The 20,905-nt window shown below is 39.5% G+C and overlaps 1 protein-coding gene across 16 annotated transcripts in view; it reads right to left on the bottom strand.

Annotated features, from left to right (window-relative positions):
- LOC122807764 (CUGBP Elav-like family member 4) overlaps nucleotides 1-20,905 on the bottom strand; it is a 2,333,978-nt gene that overhangs the window by 1,054,884 nt on the left and 1,258,189 nt on the right. The gene's annotated exons all lie outside the window — the stretch shown is intronic.

The raw sequence follows: 20,905 nt of genomic DNA on the forward strand, positions 1-20,905 counted from the left end.
CAGGCTAATGAGGCAGTAGTTTGGATCCACCTTTGTGGAGTGGAATAACCATCACTGTGCGCCATTCACTGGGCACAAAGCCTGAGGTGAGGCTATGATTGAACATGGTACTTAGGTGGGGTGCCAGTTCATTCTGTAGTTCATGTAGAACGCAGCCTGGGATGTTGTCAGGTCCCATGGATGCTGTGTTCTTGGCTTTGGAGAGTGTGGTCTTTACCTGTGCAGCCGTGATTACAGGAACTTTGCATTCTTCCGGTATAGAGAAGGGCCCTTTAGGGGGTGAGAGGTGGGTAAATTTAGCAATGAACCTATCTGCCAGGATGTTGGCAATATCAGTAGGTTCTGTATATTTATTGCCATTGTGCTGTAACTCAGTGTAGATCTGAGTGTTGCCGTTGAGATTCTTGACATAGCTATAGAATGCTTTGTGGTTGTCTTTAGAAACAGTGTCAATTTTGTTTTCATAACTAGCTTTGGAGGATTTTATGAGGGATCTTAGCTTCTTACTCAGGTTGACCAGGGAGTTCCTCCAATCATGGGATCTTACTCTTTTTTGCAGCAGTTTCTTTCTTCTGTTGTAGAGTTTGTTTATGGCAGGGAACCACCAGACTGGCTTCCTTTTTTTGGAGGATAGCATCTTGGTTCTGTTAGGGATAGCATGATCCATGCACTCATGTAAGTGCATATAAAGTGCATTTGTGTAGGATTCAGCAGTTGTACCTCTATTGTCCATCTGCATGGGTGTTGCAAAGTTTGCCACTTCTGTCTTAAGAAGCGTAAAGTTGGCTTTGGAGAAATTTTTTATGATGGTTTCCCTAATGGTAGGTTGGGGTGGGATGTGGATGTCTAGAGTGATTAGCTTGTGATCGGATCTGACCAATGAAAAATTTACCTCTAGTGAGGAATACCGGCCTCCCATGTTGGTAATGACCAGGTCTAGGATAATGCTGCCCCCAGTGGTGGTGTGGATACGTTGATCCAAGGCATTGGAATTTATTGGCATTGGAATTTATGAATTCTAGAAAACGTTGAGCAAAAGAGTTGGTACATGAGTAGTTTTCCCAGTTAATGGTGGGGTAGTTGAAATCCCCCATTATTAGGGTGTTAGGTTGCACCCTAATATTTTCCAGTATATCTAGAAATGAGGAGTGGGAATCCTGGGGCATGGTGGGGTATCTATAGCAAGCTACCATTTGGATTGTGGTCTTGCCCAAAGTTAGTTGCACTTGGATAATCTTATATGCATTATGTGGAGCAACTAGCCTGGAGGTGTGAGTATCCTTAATGAAGATGGACACGCCTCCATATTTACTGTTTCGATCCAGGTTAGGTGGCTGAAAGGTGTGGTATGAATTACAGCCTGGTAATGAAGGGGTGCTCTCTGGAGCCTTGTACCAGGTCTCTGTCACTGCACAGATGTTGATGTTCTCCAATTTAAGGAGTGCCTCGAGTGAGTGCATTTTGAGGTTTAGACTTCTAGCATTGAGTATCATTACCCTCAGATTTTACTTGCTTGTACCTGTTATGGTGGAGAATTTGTCATTTGAGTCTGAAAAAGGCACTATAGGGGTGGCAAGAGCCTTAGCCAGTATCCGGAATCCCAAGGGCGACAGGTGCAGGCCATCTCTGGCAAAGCAGAGTGGTCTGTTGATCATGTCATCCCAGGCAGGCAGATACTGGATCCATTTAGAATGACACCAGAAGCTTAGCTAATTGTTGAAGTCAATCATTTTGTCCTTGTACTGTGGTATCATTCTGGGTGAAGGCGGGATGCTACTCAAAGCTAGGGTCATACCTGCCTGGTCTACAAGATCGGAGAACTCCTCATTGTCTCTTTTCATGTAGTCCAGGGAGGTACATCTCAGGTCATTCACACCAACATGGACAATGACAGAGTCATATTTGTACTTGTTGTGGAGTAACCTTAGTGCATGCATTATGTGGTGGATCCAGGCACCCGACAGGCAGCTGACAGTAATTTTCTCCTTGTTTAGCCTGGTGAGTGGAACAGCAGTGTGCCTGACTATAGTCTCCTATGACTAGAGTGTTGGGTACGTTGTTATGCCTTATGGGCTTAGGTTGAGTGGCACACTGAGTTTGTGGGCTATGTGTCATTTGGGTTATGTTGGGGGTGGAGGTTGCTTGCGTTTCTGCTTTGAAGGTCTCTGTTGCTTGAGCAGAGTTTTATTGAGAGTCACCGTGAATGTAGGTGTGTGTTTTGTGTTTCTATGTGTGTGTTTTGATGGTGTAGGTTTTGACGGACTATGTGATGAGTGTGGTGTGGTTCAAGTGTTTACCCTCTACTCATGACTGTCTAGTCCAGTCTTGGGGAAGAGGGCTTTGCTTCCAGTTTGGCTATATAAGTGCATCTCTCACAGGTTGTAGTGTTGGGTGGTAGGAGGAGAGGGTTGTCTGTTTACATGAGGCAATTGCTGCATTGCCCCAAGATGCCCAGATTCATCAGGTAGACAGAAGAAAACACCAGTAGCTGACTCATAGACATGCCTGGATAGGTGGTTATTTATTAAGTACTAAAAACTGTTTTCCTCTTGACAAGTGAGGAAAGCTGAGTGCTTATTTAGTGCTTACGAGTTCTGAACAAGTGCTGAGTTCAAAGAACCAGATTTGAGTGCTAGTTCAAAGGGAAAATTTGAAGAGCAGACTTTATGGAATAGTTTAACCCTAGCTAAGCGGCGATGCATAATGTGTATTTTTTTTAATATAGCAGGAGCAAACGAGCAAACTGATTTAAACAAATTAACCAATTAACCAATAAAAAGCTAAAAATGGAGCCCCGTTTCAGCAGTCTTCGATCAGACAAGTTCTAACCGCACACTCCTGCTACTAGGGTGCAGGGGAAACTTCTCCAAAAAAAGATGACCTGGATTAGTGCTCAAGTTATACAAACAAAGCTAGATTCAGCAGGTCTGAATCTAGTCTATGCTACAGCAAACAAGGCGTACCAATTAAAGAAAGAAACAGTTCAAATAAGCAGGTACTATAAGCCTTTAACCAGAAACTCCCAGCTCAGAAGGGCAGAATCTACCCTCTCCTCCCAAAAGAGTGCAGACCACACCTTCTTAATGTAAAATAACTGGCCCTAAGCCCAAGTGCTTAAACCAGAACTAATACACTTTTAGAATAACAGACACTAAGCCTTCAATCAGCAACTCCCAACTTAGAAGGATGGTAGCATATAACATGCAATTTTTTTATATAACAATAGAAAACTGGCAAACTGATTTAAACAAATTACCTGATTAACCAATAAAAAAGGTCAAGACTGAGCCCTGTTCCAGCAGTCTTCAATCAGGCAAGTTCTAACTGCACACTCCTGCCACTAGGGTGCAGGGGAACCTTCTCCAAAAAATATGGCCTGGATTAGTGCTCAAGTTATACAAACAAAGCTAGATTCAGCAGACCTGAATCTAGTCTATGCTACAGCAAACAAGGCATACCAATTTCAGAAAGAAAATTTAAATAAGCAAGCACAATAAGCCTTTAACCAGAAATTCCCAGCTCAGAAGGGCATAATCTTGCCTCTCCTCCCACAAGAGTGCAGACCACAAACCTTCTTAATGTAAAATAACTAGCCTGAAGCTCAAATGCTTCAACCAGAACTGATATACTTTTAGAATAACAGACACTTAGCCTTCAATCAGCAATTCCAAACCTAGAAGGGTGTATGCTACCTGTACTGCCACAACAGTGCAGATCACAAACCTTCTTAATGTAAAACAACTGGTCTGAAGCCCAAGTGCTTAAACCTACAGGCTTAGGATAACAGTTACAATTTAATCAGGCTACTACCAAGCAGTAATAAATGCAGCAGAATAAATACGATTGAGTACTTTTAAGAAGAAGCAAAAGCAAGATAAGATAATAAAGTAGGAAGAAACACAAGTACAGTAAAAGCAGATGAATAAAGATAGCCGCGGTGGTGCAACGGTTTGCGTTGTCACCTCACAGCAAGAGGTTCTCCTATTCGATTCTCAGCTGGATCACCTTCTGTGTGGAGTCTGCATGTCCTCCCCATGGTTGAATGACATTAAAGACATGCAGGTAGGTTCGAACGTGTATAGGCGTGCCTTCTTTGAAGGTTGGGCATCGGGCTAGCAACTCGGCACCGTAAAAATCCACTGCCAATCATGAGCAGACCAGAGTTCTGCTGTGGTGACCCCTAACCAGGAAAAGCTAAAGTCACTACAAAGTGCAAGGAGAGAGGAAGTGGGTTGGCCTTCTCAAATGTTCTCTCTGTATTAAGTAAAGTGAACACTAGACTGGGAGGGGTGTCCCAGATCAAATTTACAGTAGAGGTGGGCAACTACAAAGCCACCAATTATAACAACACCACAAGAATAGGGTGGGAGGGAGGGGGAAACCAGTTTCAGGACAGATGAGAACAGAAAACAATGCCAGAAAATATATAAAATCATTCAGTCGGGCAAAATTAAGACAATGCAGAACTCTGAAAGGGTAAAATGCCAAGAAATATACTTATCAATCACCGATATATTTCCAGATTGTTTGAGAATCATTCATGCCCTTTTACACATACACACACACACACACACACACACACACACACACACACACACACACACACACACACTCAAAAACACACATACATACACATGGACTAGCACAAAATCTGCCCCACATCTACACTGCACGTACCTGCACTACACCTTCATCAATTGGGTATGATTGCAGTCTTTTACATGTGTATCTGTGTCTGTGTGTGTCAGTTGGGGCATGTTTGAAGTCAGATGAATGTGTGTGTGTGTGTGTGTGTGTGTGTGTGTGTGTGTGTGTGTGTGTGTGTGTGTGTGTGTGTGTGTGTGTATTTGTGTGTGTGTATTTGTGTTTGTCTGTCTATGTGTACAAAAGTCATGGTAATTTAAGAAGCCAAACAATTCCCTGAATCACTCAGCTGTATATATTGAGAGCTACAGGCATTTCTGGGAGAGAGCAAATGTTTCATTAACATTAGCCACTTCCCTGTATTTCCTCAATGCCATGCAGCTGAGCCACTGGAACCATTCTTTACATTGTAGAAACATTACTGGTAAGACTCTATTTGAACTGGGGATGGTTAAACTACAGGGAGGCTGCTGTTGATAAGGCCTCTTGCTCAAGGTAATCCTTTTTGAATCCATGGGAAAGTTGTGAAAGGCCCTTATGCTTAAAAAAGAAATCAAAATGAAAAAATTGCACAGATATGCCCCTATCAAAAAAGTCACACATAATACAATGTATATTACCTGAACCTATAACTATTGATGATATCTGACTTGGAGAATATACATTTCTATATGTGTAGTCTGCATATTATCTCTTGCCTTTATGTATACATGCATGTTTTTTTTCTCACCTCTCCAAAAAATGCTGGCTGAGTGGTTGCTTGGCTGCTGAAAGCTTTGCTCTCTTTCCTTTTGTCTGTCTGCTACATTTGCAGATGATGTGACGTGCGTTTTGTTATCAGCAGTACTGTATGTCAAGTTGTGAGGTTACAAACATCAGAATGTTGGGTGCTGCTTCTGGGTGTAGCATGTGCTTTTAGCGATGGTAAGGGTGTGTGTGTGTGTGTGTGTGTGTGTGTGTGTGTGTGTGTGTGTGTGTGTGTGTGTGTGTGTGTGTGTGTGTGTGTGTGTGTGTGTGTGTGTGTGTGCACGCGTGTGTGTGTGTGTGTGTGTGTGTGTGTGTGTGTGTGTGTGTGTGTGTGTGTGTGTGTGTGTGCATGTCTGTGTGTGGGTATGTGTGTGTGTTGCATTTGGTGTTCGGGTATGCATGAGTGCCTGCAGGTTAGGGCTAGAGTAAATGCTAGGTAAGGGGTAGTTTTAGCATTGTACGCGTGTATAATGTAAGAAGTGTGTTCAAGTGTCTCTTGTAGTTGTACTGTTATACAGTTTTTTAGTAAGGTAATATGCATTGTCAGGTTTAGGGACAGAGTAATAGCTAGGGTTAGCAAACATGGGGATAAGTTGATGCAAGAGGGTGAAGTTACCCTACCCATCTGTTCTCAAAAAAAAATACTAAAATAAGACTTGTCTGTGTACCATTTGTGAAATATGTACCATGTGAAATGTGATATCATTTTATCACTTTGATACAAGATTATGTTGCATGACATTTCAAGTACACTACATTCAGTTTTCTTTGAAAGTTACGCCGAACAGAAAACTATCCACTATACAGTGCTGTTTTGCTCTACTGGCAGCTTTTTTTAAATACTTTAGTCCCTTCTTTTTCAAAAAGACTATAGCTTCCTATATTTGAAATGAAAAGCCTGATGCTGCAAGAAAAAAAACTGTAAAATGTACTATATTTGAATATTCATTTCATGTTTAGTCTCTGATAGAGTATGTATTGATAGCCAGTGAAAATGTTTTTTATCATATCTTGTCCTTTTATGGATATTATTATTGCGTTTAGTATTACTCTAATGCAATTCTTCTAAAATGAGCTAGTTGCCCAAGTTATTTGATCAGCAAAATATGTTTTAGTTGTGTAAACTGCAATTGCCACCGTAAAGAGATCATGTTAGCTAACAGGTTAAAAAAATTGAAAATTGCCACCAACGTCAGCATACTGTAATACAATTCTAGTGTAATATGTGTAGCCATATTTTAAAGATGAGCAGATATCACATGTTTTAGAAATATTTTCCTAAAGCCAATTAAATAGAAATTGCAATAATCAAACTAGGGGAAGTGTGACATTGGCAATAATCTAAAGTCAACTTGTCAGTAACACAAATGCCGTATTTCCCATCAGAGGTCTGAGCATGTCAAAATGAGAACAAAGCATCCGGCAGAACTGCAAACTTCCTCAGTTAATGTGCACAACAGAAATTGACTGCAAAGCAAAGAATTTCAACTATGAAACTAAGTTATTTTGAAAACTGGCTTGGCATATCTTTTTTTTTTTTTTTTTTTTTAATAATGCCCATTTAACACTAGTAATCACTAATTGGTCATCGCAAAAAATATTTAGAAATGCTATGTTGGTCCACTAACAGAAAATACAAAATACTAGAACACAGATATGATGTTAATACCTTTTATTGGACCAACATAGGTTTCCAATTACTCTCACTTGTGGGCTAATTTAATAAATCTCAAAGTAGGGCTGGGCAAACTAGAGTAATTGCAAACTGTAAACTGTCCAACCACGACAAGTTAAGAGGTTATTAGGATTATAGTTTTTCTAAATTAAAATGAAATAGTAGATCAGACCAGGTGCATTATGAATAATTGTGATTAGATTAATTAACCAGTGATTTTTTTGTTCCCAAAATTTCTGGAAACTTTAGTGTCCAGAAGTCAAAACTATGACACTCCCAAGATAACTAAGAGCAAAAAAAAAAATAAAAATTCACCCTTTCTACTTCCCCCAACACCACCCATAACTCACTCACTCACTCACTCACTCACTCACTCACTCACTCACTCACTCACTCACTCACTCACTCACTCACTCAACCTCTGTGTATATAGATTGACAGATATGTGTGTGTGTATATAATTGTTGAATCCCATATGAATCAGTGCTGTCACCTTTCCTTTTTGGCATCTACTTCTCTGACATCAAGCCAAATGTCAAGGGCCTCTGGCTGACCAAGTTTGCAGATGACTGTAAAGTAGGAGTGCTCATTGAATTCCTTAAAGACACGGATACTCTTCAAAAGGGCCTGATGCAGACAAAACAACTGGTGCCAGAGCCATGAACTAAAAACTCAATGTGAAAACAATGCATAATAGTACCCTTTGGAAAGAAACCCACCCCCTAGAAATTACCACATTGATTTTATACCCCAAAACTTAGACCTAGTGGTCAAGGATCTAGGGAAACAAGTTGGTAGTAGCCTGGCCATTGACCAGTCTACGTCTGCTGTGGCAAAAAAAATAATAATAATAATAGTAATTCTTCATCAAACAACTTATAAGTAAGGGCATGGTATCTAGGTCCATAGAGGTCATTGTTCCATTGTCCAAGGTTCTAATCAGACCAGTCTTCAAGTACAATTCACTATTTGGCATGTACCTGACCAGGAACATGCAAGAGCTTGAGATACCACAGAGGTTCCTCACAAAAGGAATACAAGGAGCAAACAACAAAGCCTTATACATGTACTTGATCTCCTGCAGACTGCTGCCAACAATCTATGCCTAGGTTACATGTTATCCTTTGATCTCTCACTGATGCATTTACTGCACATCCATAAAAAAATACCATCAGAAATACCACATCTAAAGACTAAAACAGCAATTGTGACATAAACAGGACATGTTGGAAGGGCATGCATGTGTCCCAGAGATTACCCCTTTCCTGGAAGAAGCTTTCTGCCTATGTGAAGCGAAGCTCATCCCTAACCCTATTCAAATGTAACTTGAACCAATGGATGAGAAAGTCCAAATTTACCCCTGGTATGGCACCTATGTCCCTACCTAACCCTATTCAAATGTAACTTGAACCAATGGATGAGAAAGTCCAAATTTACCCCTGGTATGGCACCTATGTCCCTACCTAACCCTATTCAAATGTAACTTGAACCAATGGATGAGAAAGTCCAAATTTACCCCTGGTATGGCACCTATGTCCCTACCTAACCCTATTCAAATGTAACTTGAACCAATGGATGAGAAAGTCCAGATTTACCCCTGGTATGGCACCTATGTCCCTACCTAACCCTATTCAAATGTAACTTGAACCAATGGATGAGAAAGTCCAGATTTACCCCTGGTATGGCACCTATGTCCCTACCTAACCCTATTCAAATGTAACTTGAACCAATGGATGAGAAAGTCCAGATTTACCCCGGTATGGCACCTATGTCCCTACCTAACCCTATTCAAATGTAACTTGAACCAATGGATGAGAAAGTCCAGATTTACCCCTGGTATGGCACCTATGTCCCTATATTCAAATGTAACTTGAACCAATGGATGAGAAAGTCCAGATTTACCCCTGGTATGGCACCTATGTCCCTACCTAACCCTATTCAAATGTAACTTGAACCAATGGATGAGAAAGTCCAAATTTACCCCTGGTATGGCACCTATGTCCCTACCTAACCCTATTCAAATGTAACTTGAACCAATGGATGAGAAAGTCCAGATTTACCCCTGGTATGGCACCTATGTCCCTACCTAACCCTATTCAAATGTAACTTGAACCAATGGATGAGAAAGTCCAGATTTACCCCTGGTATGGCACCTATGTCCCTACCTAACCCTATTCAAATGTAACTTGAACCAATGGATGAGAAAGTCCAGATTTACCCCTGGTATGGCACCTATGTCCCTACCTAACCCTATTCAAATGTAACTTGAACCAATGGATGAGAAAGTCCAGATTTACCCCTGGTATGGCACCTATGTCCCTACCTAACCCTATTCAAATGTAACTTGAACCAATGGATGAGTAAGTCCAGATTTACCCCGGTATGGCACCTATGTCCCTACCTAACCCTATTCAAATGTAACTTGAACCAATGGATGAGAAAGTCCAGATTTACCCCTGGTATGGCACCTATGTCCCTACCTAACCCTATTCAAATGTAACTTGAACCAATGGATGAGAAAGTCCAGATTTACCCCTGGTATGGCACCTATGTCCCTACCTAACCCTATTCAAATGTAACTTGAACCAATGGATGAGAAAGTCCAGATTTACCCCTGGTATGGCACCTATGTCCCTAATGGACAGGGGCAGCCTGTGAGCACTTGATATGTACAAGCTTATATGGTAACCATAAAATTCCTTGGAGTACTGACACAAGTCATCAATATTTTGGTAAATTTGGGGTAAACTTGATTAGGCTTATAATGACACTTGGGCTGTTAGCCTAGTAACCATATTTGAGCCTAAAATCCTAAAATAAACATAACATAACATATGATACAAAGTGTGTTTTATAGGAAGAAGTAATAGTGCTGGGCGAAACACAAAATCTCAGCAGTCTTGCAGCTCTCATCAGTCCATTTTGGTGAAAAAATATAAAATAATACCACTCAGACCCATTCAATAACATCGCTACTGCACAGAAGAACAGACAGGACAATTACATCACATGTCAAGTGATGTTTATTATAGAATAGTGTTCCTTCCATTCTCATTTATCTGACCTTTACAATACTACAGATAAAGAAAGTGAGATGTAAGCAATTCATGTTTTCCACCTGAAGTTCATTTTTCAATCTGTCTGCATACCAGTTTAGCATTCTTTGAAATTTCATAATGTATTCTTTTGCATCTGTCAAAACATCTGGAACTGCTATATAGTCCCAGATACGTTACATTATTTCCATGCAAAAATTACCGCTGACAACTTTTCTTAGGTTAGCAGAAACATTTATTTGGGGAGCAGGCATGGAAATCAAATCAGAAGTGGACAAACAAAATAGCAACAGAAAGAACAAAAATAAGAATATAAAGAACATGACCAGTAAAAAATGGTATAAGCGCAAAGCCCAAAATTATATTCATGCGTAAATAGCTTAGAAGAAGTCAATTTAAACCAAAACATGAAGGGTCGATAATGGCAGTTCAGTGCAGAACACTATGTACAACATGGCTCACAAAATTTGCAGAAAAAGTAGGCGATATGGACAAATGTAGGTTTCTGCACACAGGACCAGAAACAGTTGCTCATTTTATTGCAGTCTGTGCTACTCTTACAGTTGACTGGTCTGCATACAAAGACATAACAATGTGACAATGTATAGGCCCTAGGGCCGATAGCCTGGTACCAACCTAATGTTGTTACACTGGAGACTATGTAAACACTATGACATATAGTCGCTGAGTGGTATTGGAAAGATGAATCACAAAGCATTACCGAAAATGAAGGAACAACAGTCACATAGAATCTTCCACTGACTGTTAAGAAAACAGAAGCAAGAAAAACAGACATTGTAGTTGAAGTGCCTCAGCTGAAAAGTGTTTTTTTGACATGACCCTGTCAGATAAACCTAGTAAACAAAAGCAAAACAAATAAAAAAATATAATAAATATAAAAATAAAATAACATAGCGTGCTAGAGTAAAAGAAAATAGGGTTCTATATTCCAAAGCAATCTGCATTTACATCAATATTTTGCAAGGAATCTCAGTGATTCTGAACTATGTGCACTTTTTCGCTTCATGTTCAGATTCTTTCAGATTTAGAAAAATAACTAATTACAGTGGTTCAGATACACATATTACACAGAATATCAAACTATAAATAATTAAAATTTTAGTAGGTTTCTGTACATAGTTTCTTTTTATATCACCCTAAATCAACCCCTTCTACTGGAACTACTGACCAGTTCCTTCCTTAATACAATGATACATGACTGTTTAGGGAAGACAAAGACAACCTGGTGAGGAATCTGTCATCCTTCCAGCCACAAGGTATAGTGTGTCACAAAAACAGAGGTGATATTGCCAGTCCACAAGTGCAATTATGTTCCCACTCATGTTGTTCCATGTTTGCCAACACTGCCAAGAATGTATTGTGTCCTAATGTTCTATGGCACTGTTCCGCAGCCATGTCTTTGTGACAGCAGTGAATCAGACCACTCCTCTAACATAGATGAGTTAGTATCAGCTCAGATGTATCAGCTCAGATGGCATAGTGGTAAAATGCTGTGGCTATGATGTGCAGGGTCCTGGGTTTGAGACTTGTAAAGGCTGATTATTGCAGGTTAGATGGTGTAGTGGTATGTTTCTCTGACTATAGTGTTCAAGGTCATGGATTTGACACTTGGGACTGCTGTTTAGGTGGGAGGGTGGCCTAATGGTTAAGGTGTTTGCCTTACAAACACAAGGTGCAGGGTTTGAGTCTCACAAGGGATAATTGGCTAGGCTTAAAATGGCTCGCAAGGGCAGTTAGCTTAGTACTAATCTATGAACCTAAGCACTAGCTTTTCATTAACCCTAACCTACTGGCTCCAATGCTACCCAGACTGATAATCTGTCCCATGGTGTCTGGACTTAAACCATGGCATCATCCTTCCATGTCCTGGAGACAATCACATAGTTATATGTCATGAAGACAATCATATTTATCTTTTAGAAATGAAAATGTTGAAGGATTCATGACTTCCTTATATATTCTAATCACATATCTAACAGAATGTGATGCTAATTTATGTTTAGTTTATCAGCATGGTTTGACTATAAAGACCTTTAGCAATAACAACTTGGCTGGAGTGCTTTCTGTGGGGAGTCTGCATGCCCTTGCTGTGTTTGCATGGGTTTCCTCTGCTTTTCTCCCACATTTCAAAGCCATGCAGTAGGTGGATTGGACACTTTAAATTGGCCATAGGTATGAGTGTACATGCCAGTGTGTGCTATGGAATAACAGCTAAAGCATGGCTAGCCACCTGGTGGTGTGAACCCTGGGTCTAGATGATTGTCACTGTTGAGGTGACACCCCAATACCATGTGAAAAAATGGGAAAAGGGGTTGTGGATTGATAGATTTCTATAACTGCACTTTGCACTGTGGGGACCTTTCTCTCCTGTGATACAAAATTATCTGTAATATCTTTAGAAAATCTTTACCATTCTTTTTATATTTATCCCATACTGTGACAGAAGAATGCAGAATCCTTTTGCAATTTGAGTAATGCAATATTTTATCACCTTTGTCGCTACAGTGCAATAACCAATTCTTTGTCTCCTCGGATGTTACTGATTTTTATTTTCCCTACTACCTGAACTTTCCACTTAGACAATTCTTATTCTTGAGACGGCTAGAATATAGTGATATGACTAAATATCCTGAACAGTGTAGAAATGAGGCAAGACAGAAAAAAGCAATAGCTGGTGAGACAAAGGGCATAGTCTTGATCTGTGGGATGCACCCATCTAACACATTTTTATCAAAAAAATTGTTCAAAGCATATTAAAATAAATGATTAATAGAAAAGTGTGAGGCTATATAATAGTTTTATAATGATATCCTATCACTTATAAATACTCCACTACTGTTACAAATGGTCTTCAGAAGTAATGAAACTGTGAGATCTAGAGAGAGTGACTCATTTAAAACATAATTAAATCATTGCTACTATTAGGCTGGAAGATACTGGATGTGTGAATTAAATACATGCATGTCTTTCCAACTTGCAGAAAGTCAGCTTGCAATGACACTGAAACTAAAAATATGTTCATTTATTTTAATAAATCTAAAATTACAGTTATGGCATATTGTGAAAAAAATACTCAGCAGAGTAAACTCAGTCACTTTTTAAATTTGTTAGATGAATCATATCTCAGAATGTATGCAAGTTATGCGGTTACGTATCACAATAAAAGAGGTAAAGTTTGAAATGCATTATGGATTGAAACTGAATATCATATTTTTCTCATGCAAAGATTTTAACCCTAAATGAAAGCTGTGGAAACTTGCATTTTCTACTTTTATCAGAGTTCACATTTTCTGTTTTCTGCAGTAGTTAATTTCCAGTTCACTTTCCTGTTTGTGGCTACAAATATCCTGAAACATTGCTATTCAGTCTATTATTGGTTTTGTAAATGAATGGCCATATTTTCCATACCTGGTTCAAATGATATGGGAAGCAGCACATTGGGAGGGGGCATCTAATACTATCTATGAGGTGAATGCTTTGTGCAACAGTCTTCTTTAAATCAATTACATAACTGTAAGATGAATCTCTCTGCTCACCGAAGCAGAGAAACTTACTGTTTGCCCTGGCTGTATAAAATACCCTGCTGAGCATTGCCTGAGCTAACTGCAGCCTTTTCAAAACCACAGCCTCTCTCACATGTGATTTCTCGGCATGGAGTCAAAGTATTACTACTGGACAGCATAACTAGTGATTACAGACTTTATTTGCAAAGTAACCTATGCTTCTCTTTCGTCATGGAACTCCTAAGGATACAGAAATAAATACTGACTGCAAATAAGCAAGCTAATGAAAATATTTGAAACCATTGCTCTTTACAAAATAAATATGCATCCTTTTATTTTACTTGGATATTGATTGACATTTATAGGCATATTGTTTTATAGGAGATTACTAGGCTAACTGCTCAGGAGCCTTTATAAGCTAAGCCAGTTTTATCCAGATGTTACCCAATTTTTTATCCACAGGGGAAAGATAACAAGGGTCAGCAGGTGGGATTTTGACTATTTTTACAGACCGCCTCTGTACATATGGGACAAGGGCACCACTCCAGAAGTGAATTTCTGATTTTCCATCCATTGGTCCAGATGAACTTGAAGATGGTTAGGGAAAGGCTGTTTCACATGAATAGGAAGCCTATTCCATAGGAGAGGCAATCTCTGAGACACAAATCTGTCTCTCCAGCATGATCTATTCATATCAGAGATCAGGTGTAGATTTTTGGAGTGGGCAACCCTTGTGCAGTTAGTTTTGCAAATGTGCAACATTTTCATCATGGCTGTGTCAGATACTGCCATGTAGGTCAGGTACAGATCTCCCCTCATTAATTGGTAAGAAAACTGGAATACTGTGATAGGGCTTTTAATTGGTTCACATATTACATGTTGGTTATATCATGTATCTTTTGGGTAATAACCTCTGAGAATGGTCAGGTTCATGGAAAGGTACATGGCAAAGGGTGCATTGTACTTAATTATTGGTCTGATGACGAGCAAGGACAATGGTACTATGACATCCTTAAATCTGGATGCCATCTCCTTACTTATAAGCTGAGCCACATAGAAGGATTTCCTCACCACCATGAACACATGGCGCTCAAAGTTCTGATTACTATCATAGGATCATAGGAGGTTACTAGGCTAATGGCCATGGGGTCCTTACAAGCCCAGCCAAGAGTTTATCCCCCCCAAAAAACACTTGTTGGCCCTGTCAATGAGGGACACAGGTGGAATCCATAGTACAAATTTATGGTTTCCCATCCACACACCAAGGTTGCGCTTGAAGAGTGTCAGCGAGTTACTATGTTTGATGTGTATGGAAAGTCTATTCCAGAGACAGGGCAGCATCTGGGAGAAAAAGCTATCTCTCCAGCAGGTTTTGTTGATGTTGCATATTAGATTCAGGCTTTTTAAGTGGGTAATGCGTGACGAGTTAAACTTATGGATATGGACATCTCTAGCAGGGCAGGGTCCGAGATTGCCTATCTATTTGAGTATCCAGATCTCTCACTACTGGGTACACCCTTAGGGTCTTTGCTATCAATGCTGTAATTTAAATGGGTATTTGATTTCCCAAAGAGTATTATTATTCACTTCTTCGCATTTAGTTTGAGGCCATGGCTCTGACACCAGTCATTAGTCTGCATCAGACTTTTCTGTAGGATATCAACATCACTTGGGGAGTCAGTGAATGCCCCCATCTTGCAGTCATCAGTGGAGGTTGTCAGCCAAAGGCCATCTACATTTGCCTTGAGATCTGAGATGTATATCACAAACAGGATGTGGCCCAGCCGTGAGCCCTGTAGTACTCCACTGGTGACTAGCTTCTTGATGGATGCAGATTCCCCCAACTCTTACAATATGTGTTCTATCCATGAGCCATTTGGCTATCCAACTGGTGATGCAGAGGTTTTAAGAGTTTATCTGTAATACCTGAGTGGAGTATTTTGTCAAATGCCTTGATCAGGTAAGCAGTATGCATTGTCTTACCCTCATCCATGGTCTCGGTGACCTTCTCAAAGAAGTCTATCAGGCTGAACAGGAAGGACCAGCACTTGAAATAGCCAAACTGGATTGGGTCTAGAGTCTGGAGATCTCCTGTGTCATTGTTAATTAGGTCCATGATTATTGTTTCCATAGCTTTGCATATAAGGCTAGTCAGACTTATGGCTTAGTAGTTTCCCGAGTCAGTTGATGGTCCTTCCCTTGAGCAGAGAGATGACTGTTGCCATCCTCCACTCTACTGGGAGACTGTGTTTAAATAGAGACTGTCTGCTAGGTCAAGGCTCAAGCAATTTAATAGGTACTCTGAGAGTCCATCAGGGCCTATTGATGCTGTGTTTCTAGCTATAAAGACTGCAGTGAAGACCTGTTCTTTTCTGTTAACAGATAAAAGAATTGTATGTAGTATTTCATTGGGAGTGATGGGAGGTGATGAGGGGGTGAAATTTGAGGTGAATTTATCAGCCAGCAAGTTTGCTGTTTTTTTCTGGCTGAGTATAGGTAGTGCTATCTACAGTCAACACAGCATTGTTGAGTGTTCATAACTAAAAATGATCTGTGGTTATCCTTTGCTTGGGAGGCTATTTTAGTTTTGTATTTAGCTTTTGAAGATTTGACTAGTTCCCTGAATTGTTTGTTGAGACCAATGAGGAATTTTTTTTTCTGTTGCGCTCCCTCCCACTTAGTTCTAGACAGGACTTTCTTCCTTCTGTTGTACAGTCCATTTACGCCAGGGGTCTATCATGGTGGCTTTATTTTTCTGTCTAGACCTGAATTTATTTTGGTCAGGTACTGCCATTTCTATGTAGTTGTTTAAGTAGTTGCACATGGCATTCATGTATACATCTGCATAGGTCTCCATGTCTACAGGGTTAGGGGTTAGTGGAGCTTTAAAATTACCTCTGCTATCACTTAATAGAAGGTAATTTGCCTTGAAAAAAATTCTTTAATGTTTTAGGGTTTGACGGAGCATCTACCATTACATTTATTTTAAAGGAGACCAATGGATGATCTAATCTTACCAATGAGGACATTACTTGGGGGGTGCAGTGGTCCCTCATGTTTGTGAGCACTGTGTCAAGGATATTTGAGGCCCTAGTGTGAGTGCAGACCAGCTGTTCCAGAGCATTTGCACTGACAAAGTCCAGGAATCTCTGAGCCTCCTTGTTTGTATATGTTTCACACTTTATGGAGGGGTAGTTTAAATTGCCCATGTGTAGTGTGTTGGACTGAATGGTAAATGATTCTAGGAACTTCAGGTATGTGGAGTGGTTTTCATGCTTCATGGTTGAGAACCTGTAGCTAGCGAGGACACGACAGAGGGGTTGCCTGTGGTCAGCTGATCATGGAGTATCTCAAGGAAGTCATCCTGCTTGACCAACCTACAGGTGTGATTTTTTTTATGTAAATGGAAACACCTCCTCCTTTTGTTTTTTCTTCCTATTCAGAGGGTGGTCTGGATGTTTGATAGGCATTGCGGCCTTGCATTGCTGGGGTACTTTCCGCAGCCTTGAACCACATCTCTGCAACTGCATATACTTCAGTATTCTCCAGGGAAGGCAAGCTTCCAGGGAGTACAGTTTCTTTTTAAATCTCATAGCAATGAGCAGTAGTACCTTCAACTTGACATTAGAAGAATTTGTTACGTTGGTAACTTTGTTGGTTTGACACTGCATAAGCAAGGCACAATGGGGGTGGCTAATGCATTGACCAGTGTTTGAAAGCCTAGCGGTGGCAGGTGCAGGCCATCTCTGGCAAAGCAGAGTGGTCTGTCAACCATATCATCCCAGGCAAACAAATACTGGATCCCAAAAACAATTGTGTCCCGGCACTATAAAAGGCTGTCCTTTTTATTCAGTTAGATTGCTAGAGACCTCCGTTGTGATCATAGAAACATTAAATAATAGAATAAAAAATTAATTCTTTAATACAAAGTAACAAATAAACAAACATCAGAAAAACGAGAAATCTTTTGAAAGCGCTTCTGGAATGGAAATCTTTTCATCTTTTTTGATTTGCTTTTATATAAGTTTCTCTTTTAATTATTTTTATTTCATTTTATAAAATGTGGTTCTATGCTGGTAATGGTCTATGCGGAACAACATCTAGGAAAAAAGAAAAAACCCTAAATACTGGATCCCCATGAAATGACAGCAGTAGCTAAGCCAGTTACTGAAGTCAATAATTTTCTTTTTGTAGTTTGGTATCATTCTTGGTTTACACAACACAGTGTTGATATTTCTGCAGAGATGGTCATGCTATAGTATTCTGCACTGAGTGTAAACATTTATTCCTGAGGCAGTGATGCTTCTGAAAACCATCCATCCATCCATCCATCCATCCATCCATCCATCCATCCATCCATCCATCCATTTATCCATCCATCCATCCATCCATCCATCCATCCATCCATCCATCCATCCATCCATCCATCCATCCATCTATCCATCCATCAATCCATAAACTTCAATAACTACATTTTCCAGGTTATGTTCACAGGACACAAAGCCCATCCTGTCCGGATGACCAGGACAAGAGCCATGCACCCAAACACTGCGTGTATTGACAATTTCAGTATCTCCTGTTTATCAAACCATGCATCTTTAACAAGTGGGAAGTAACAGGAGACTCTATTGGGAAACCAAAGGAGACACAAACAGTCAGGCATACAGACTGAACTCAGAAGGCTACCTGCCTGAGAATGGAATGGGAGCATAGACAGTGGCATGGTAAGTCTACAAATGACTGGACATATAGCTGCTGTTACATTCTGATTAGTTAGTTAATGAAGCTGCATGTGGCTTTCAGCTTTGTTCAGTCATATTAAACCTGGCAGTTCTTTGGTACTTTTCTGCATAATGTTTTAAAAGGACATGGGTTACAATTACTTATACATTTAATATGGACAACTGTGAGAACATTTTAATTGTAAAATCATGCCATCCTTCCACAGACAAGGAACTGGACTGAAAGTAAAAGTGAGCTAGTGCTGCAGTATTAGAGGCTGAAGCAAAATATCCTGCTGATGTAAGTAAGTCATCCTTCAATTTCCTCTGTTGTATATGCACATAAATTTATCCCCAGTGACTAAGCTAGTGCGACATCAGATGCGATATGTATTTAGTAAGTGTCTGGGTCTTTGGTGTTTGCACCCTACTTTATTTGTCATTGGGACACATACATGAATTTGTCCCTTTTCCCTTGAGCTGCTGTGGCCTCAGAGAGGAATATGTTTATTAAGGGGTTAGGATGTGTTGTGGGCTTGTTCCTCACGCCACTCAGGGTAGTATTTTTAATCTTGTGTCTTGTCAAAGAAAGATAACATATTTCAACAATTCATACCCATTTTCCTATGCTAATCCAGCTGTCTAGTTGTAGGACTAATTTATTATAATGTGAGCTGCTAAGTTTGGCTTTAAAATGAAGCAGCTAGATCATGTAATCATATACTCAAAATGTCATACTTATAATAGCAAATAGCCCTAGAGTGGTGTTGCTTGAGGGCTTCTAGATACTAAAGGCTGCAATTAAATTAAATATAACTTCAAATGTTCTTGTTAAATCTCTGCTGGAAAAAAAATAAGATGTCATATTCTTATTCTTATCAAGAACATGTTATTCTGGGGTCTATATTACGACGTCGAACTCACAGGAATCCAAATATTGTAATATCGAACCCATATGTTCGAAATGCAAAAATAGTGAAGCCACAGAACACCGATTTATTTCCCAGGGAAAAAATCAGTGGGCTATTTTCACGGCTTTGCTATTTCATCCATTGGGGTGCTATCTTGGAGTTAGTATATTTAAGAAGCGGGGGTGTGGGGGCGAAGCCCCCCACATTAGTTAAAGTTTAAAGTGCACGTGTTTTTTTGTTTTTTTTTTTATACCGGAACAGCAATTTTTTTCTATGGGAAAAAAATCACTGTTCTGTGTTTTCGTACTTTTTGGGTTTCGAACTTCCTGTTTCAATATTACATTGTTCGAACTCCTGTGAGTTCGAACATAATATAGACCCATTATTCTGACTCAAGGACTATATGGGGTAGTTTTTGATAGCAACCTGTAAAAAATAAGGGTTCTGTTTTTTCTAACTAGTTGAAATTCAACTGAATCAAGCACTTCTTTTTACAAAGGTAAGACAAATGAGAATATGAAAAAAACTTGCTGCATAACCTCACAGTTCCTACAAGCACTTCTCTTTGCAAATATATGGCTAGATGCCTAGATACTGCAAGGGATAAGTGACCATAAATAATGTGAAAATGTAGATCAATCAGCAAATTAGTCATGTGATTTCTCTAGCCATACCTACTGTAGATAGACAGGAGAGTTTGGAAATAGGTATTGAATTTAAATCTTTTACTATCTTCTTGTACTGGATACAGTTGGTAATCAAAACTTCAGGAAATGAGTATTCAAAGTCAGTGTAAAGTGCATAAAATGTGAAATGGCACATAGGACAGGAAACGTTTCCTACAGTGAATTAATACTGGCAGAAGACAAACATTCAGGAATCTGTATTATGCTTTTAGAGGCCTGTGCCCTTGCTCATTTAGCAGTAGTGGTTGAGTAAGATGATTTTCTTTTTTTGCCCAAAAATAATTATTTTTTTCCAAGCTGATATTTTCATCTAATGTAAATTCTGTCAAAGGCCAAGGTCATGCTGAAATGATTCTTTCAGACGCCCTGGTAAAGCTAAGTTCCCCACCCCAAGAATAAACGTTAATCAATGACTGTTAGAAGAGATGTTAGCTCTGCCTTACCCAGGTTACTGCCATGATGACCCTCACATGGGGAAACTAAAGGAAAAGGAATTATGTAGTGTGTAGTGTACTAATAACTATATTTAATAATTAGAGTGATGTAACATATTAAAAAGCATGGCAAGAGACTTGTGACATGAAAATTAAGTGAGTTTGTGTAAGCTCTGAGGAATGTGAAGGAATATACTTCAACAGAATTTACATTAGATGTAAGTATCAACTTGAAAAAAGATAATTATTTATGGACAAGCAAGAAAAGCACCTCTGTACACAAATTTCTATGAATTTAGACATTTAAAACCACTGATGATCATGTAACAAAAGTAACAATAGCATTGACTGTGGAACTTGAGACATAAACAATATTATCCTGGATTACAGAACCCCACTCTTTTATTGTCTTTAAACTGAACTTCATCTGCAGGGAAATTTTCGGCAAAAAACAGAAATGAATTAACACATAATCAGTTTACTTTGGATAGAGATGCAAAATAGTGA

The sequence above is a fragment of the Protopterus annectens genome, chromosome 1.part1 (assembly GCF_019279795.1).
Source record: "Protopterus annectens isolate FY-2018-M chromosome 1.part1, PAN1.0, whole genome shotgun sequence".
In the NCBI taxonomy this organism is placed as follows: domain Eukaryota; kingdom Metazoa; phylum Chordata; order Ceratodontiformes; family Protopteridae; genus Protopterus; species Protopterus annectens.